Genomic DNA, 4,847 nt, shown 5'->3' on the forward strand with positions numbered 1-4,847 from the left:
ACCAGACTATCATTCCTCTACACAGGGAATTAATGGATTCACAAGATCAAGAGCTTTGCCTCCCATCAAACATCACCCTTAGGCTTTGGATTTATGCCTCATGTACATCCACTAGTATATAAAGATTTTAATAAATAAAAATGAAAATAACTCAGCATATATTTCAGCCTTCCATATTATATATGCCAAGATTTGTACTTCTCTGTTGGAAGTATAACATGAAGGTTCTTGAACCCTCATATTGCCAGACAAACCAGCAATGTTAAGTGTGTACATTCTCTTTCCACTGAGAAAGATGTAAAACATGTTGTTCTTCCATCCAGAAATACGGGAATTGGAAGAAATTAATAGCATGGTGATCTGTATTATTTGTTGGGCCATATAAATTTCTGCCACTAGGCCTAGAGGTAGCTAGTAATCTAGATGACCTTAAAGTCAGGGGCTCCTCAAGTTCTCACAGTCAGGACTAGATATAACTAATAATTTAAATTGCCATTATGTTATCTGTATACTCAGAGGCTCCTCTGAGCTCTCACAACCAGAACCAGAAGTGGTTAATAGCTCAAATTACCTCTATATTATCTGTATCATCAAGATCAGGATAAACACTGTATCTAGTACTGGTACATTTCTCAAGAACCCATTTTCAAGGAAAAACTGTCATGTACTCGGAATTGAATTTCGATAGAACTATGCTTCCTTGTGCCCTAGGGATTGTGTTACACCAGAAAACTTTTTTTCCATGATATACTCTGTTTAAATTTGTTTGGAATAAATGACTTGGCATCAGACTCCTTGAAGTCTTGATTCATGTTGACTAAGACAAACCAAACTGAATCTTCATTCTCATCTCTTCCCACCTCACTTCTCTGCCTGCTATGACTACTTGCAGGGTCCCCTTTACTTCTCCCAAGGTTCTGTTTCCACTTAATGTTTATGTCATTTATTTGAGCAATTGTAGCCAAAAATATTCTTCCTACATTTCTTTTTTCTCTGAATATTCAAAAATACTCCAAATTCTTATTTAAATTCATTTATTTCTTGCCTTTTCTTGAAAACATTTTATGGACCAATGTAACATCCACAATCATTTTAACACTGCCTCTGATTATTACCACAAAATTAAAAACATGGATTATCCTTGGTGATAGTTCTCAACATCAGAATATTTTATGGTCTCCAGGGGATAAAGAGTAATATATACAGACATTTTTGTCACAACTTATACTGGGAATGTTACAATTATTTAGAGAATTAACTAGGAATTATAAAATATTCTAAAATGCAAGTACAATTTTCCCATAACACTGTCTATAGTTTTAGCTTGAGAACCTGCTGAATCCACGGTTTTATATTCTAACTGAGCTTCTTTAGAGCCTCAGGGCTGTATCCCCAGTGACACATTTGTTTAGCACATGCAAACAGAAGCTCCATGCTTTCAAGTCCTTTTGTTTGTTCTGTCACCAGAAGATATAAGGTGGGTCTTCTCACCTGAAATGTTCAAGATATAAAGTAGGTCTTCTGACTTCAAATAATGCAATCAAGAAAATTCTTCATAGGTGTTCCCAGCTGCTTGGATTTTAATTAACCTTAAATGTTAGTCAAATATCTAATACAATCAAGATTGTCATTTCAATTTGTATAATGTTTCATGGATTACAACTTTCTATTGGATAGCCAATCAAGAAACTGGTCTCTAAGAGAAGGTATTTCTCAGTGTCTCTCTCTCTCTCTCTCTCTCTCTCTCTCTCTCTCTCTCTCTCTCTCTCTCCCCCCCTCTCCCATATCCATTTCTTCCATTACTTGTGGGTCTCTGTCTAGGGACAGGACTCTCAAAGTATAGTCTCCATTTTGTGTTAGTAGGTCTATTTTTAAAGCCATTATTCCTGTCTCATTTATGCATTCATTTCCAGGAAGACAGTTTCATGGGAGAATTTATAGTATTCTAGTTCTGACAATCTTTCCATCTCATCTTCTGAGATGTTTGCTGAATTACAGAGGTAGAGTCTGTGATGAATATGTATCCATTTGGACTGAACTCCCCACAGTCCATTGATCTGTGTATTTTTCCCACTTGTATTTTTCTGTAATGGCCTACAATTGATATAGAGAAAAATCTACTTTGACAAAAATTCATAGCTACATTTACCTTTCATATTAGGTTGAGATTTTTAAAGCAGTTAAGAAATTATGTTTTATAGCAAAGTATTTGTAATAGATTCTCTTCTAAGATCCGTGGACATGCTATCCTTATGTAGTTGTCAATGCAGACAGATGGTGGATACAACAGGAATTCAAGGCCCATACCTAAACATAGTAAAAGCAATATACAGCAAACCAGTAGCCAGAATCAAACTAAATGGAGAGAAACTTGAAGCAATCCCACTAAAATCAGGGACTAGACAGGGCTGCCCCCTTTCTCCTTATCTTTTCAATATTGTACTTGAGGTACTAGCTCGGGCAATTTGACAACATAAGGAGGTCAAAGGGATACACATTGGAAAGGAAGAAGTCAAACTATCATTATTTGCAGATGATATGATATTCTACCTATGTGATCCAAAAAACTCCACTAGAGAACTCCTACAGCTGATAAACAACTTCAGCAAAGTGGATGGTTACAAAATCAACTCAAGCAAATCAGTAGCCTTCCTATACTCAAAGGATAAGCAGGCTGAGAAAGAAATTAGGGAAATGACACCCTTCACAATAGCCACAAACTGTATAAAGTACCTTGGGGTGACTCTTACCAAACATGTGAAAAATCTATATGTCAGGAACTTCAAGACTCTGAAGAAGGAAATGGAAGAAGACCTCAAAAAATGGAAAAAACCTCCCAAGCTCATGCATCACCAGGAATAATATATTTAAATTGGTCATTTTGCCAAAAGCAATATACAGATTCAATGCAATACCAATCAAAATCCCAACTCAATTCTTCATAGAGTTAGAAAGAGCAATTCTCAAATTATCTGGAATAACAAAAAACCCAGGATAGCTAAAACTATTCTCAACAACACAAGAAATTCTGGGGGAATCAGTATCCCTGACCTCAAGCAATACTACAGAGCAATAGTGTTAAAAACTGCATGGTATTTGTACATTGATAGTCAGGCAGATCAAGGGAACAGGATTGAAGATCCAGAAATGAACCTACACACCTCTGGCCACTTGATCCTAGACAAAGAGGCTGAAAACATCCAAAGGAAAAAAGATAGCCTTTTCAACAAATGGTGCTGGTTCAACTGGAGGGCAGCATGCAGAAGAATGCGAATTGATCCATTCTTGTCTCCTTGTACTAAGCTCAAATCCAAATGGATCAAGGACCTCCACATAAAGCCAAACACTCTGAAGCTAATAGAAAAGAAACTGGGGAAGACCCTTGAGGACATCGGTACAGGGAGAAAGTTTCTGAACAGAACACCAATAGCGTATGCTCTAAGAGCAAGAATTGACAAATGGGACCTCATAAAATTACAAAGTTTCTGTAAGGCAAAGGACACCATCAAGAGGACAAATCGGCAACCAACACATTGGGAAAAGATCTTCACCAATCCTACATCAGATAGAGGGCTAATATCCAATATATATAAAGAACTCAAGAAGTTAGACTCCAGAAAACCAAACAACCCTATTAAAAAATGGGGTACAGAGTTAAACAAAGAATTCTCACCTGAAGAACTTCGGATGGCGGAGAAGCATCTTAAAAAATGCTCAACTTCATTAGTCATTAGGGAAATGCAAATCAAAACAACCCTAAGATTTCATCTTACACCAGTCAGAATGGCTAAGATTAAAAAATCAGGAGACAGCAGGTGTTGGAGAGGGTGTGGAGAAAGAGGAACACTCCTCCACTGCTGGTGGGGTTGCAAATTGGTACAACCACTCTGGAAAGCAATCTGGCGGTTCCTCCGAAAACTGGGCACCTCACTTCCAGAAGATCCTGCTATACCACTCCTGGGCATATACCCAGAGGATTCCCCACCATGTAATAAGGATACATGCTCTACTATGTTCATAGCAGCCCTATTTATAATTGCCAGATGCTGGAAAGAACCCAGGTATCCCTCAACAGAAGAGTGGATGCAAAAAATGTGGTATATCTACACAATGGAGTACTATTCAGCCATTAGAAACAATGAATTCGGCGGCGGATTTGCGGTGCCTTTCACCACACAGAAGCCACATCAGAACTCTGCCTCCCGCCAGTCAGTTACCAGGGCTCCATATTGGTTCTCGGTCGCCAGAGAAATCAGACTGAGGTACGCAAATATAACCCGAGACCAACATCGCGGGGGTCTAAGCCCGACGGGCGTTGGCCTGCCCCCAGGCCCTGGGCTGATCAGAGGTCCACCGGGGTGCAAACCTGGCCAGGAGGTTTTTTTCCTCCTGGGACGGCGAGCGCACCACCACCATTTTGCCTAAGGGAAGCCAGGGAGACCTAGCAGGCAAAACCAAACCGGCTAACAGGCATAGCTCGAGGCGGACATAGCAGGGGTCTCAGACGGTCAGGCCCTGGACTGCTCCCAGGCCCTGGGCTGCTCGGTGGGCCATCTGTGTGCCAACCCGGCCAGGAGGTTGTTTATCTGGGCCAGTTTGCGCACCACCGCCATTTTGACTACGGGAAGCCAGAGAGACCTAGCAGGCAAAACCAAACCAGCTAACAGGCATAGCCCAAGGAGGACATAGCAGGGGTCTCAGACGGTCAGGCCCTGGACTGCCCCCAGGCCCTGGGCTGCTCGTTGGGCCATCTGTGTGCTGACCCAGCCAGGAGGTTGTTAGCCCAGCAGACTCTCCTAGCACTCTCAGGGAACTCGCGCATGCCACCATCCTAGCCACCTGACACA

The sequence above is a fragment of the Apodemus sylvaticus genome, chromosome X, assembly GCF_947179515.1.
Source record: "Apodemus sylvaticus chromosome X, mApoSyl1.1, whole genome shotgun sequence".
NCBI classification, from domain to species: Eukaryota; Metazoa; Chordata; class Mammalia; order Rodentia; family Muridae; genus Apodemus; species Apodemus sylvaticus.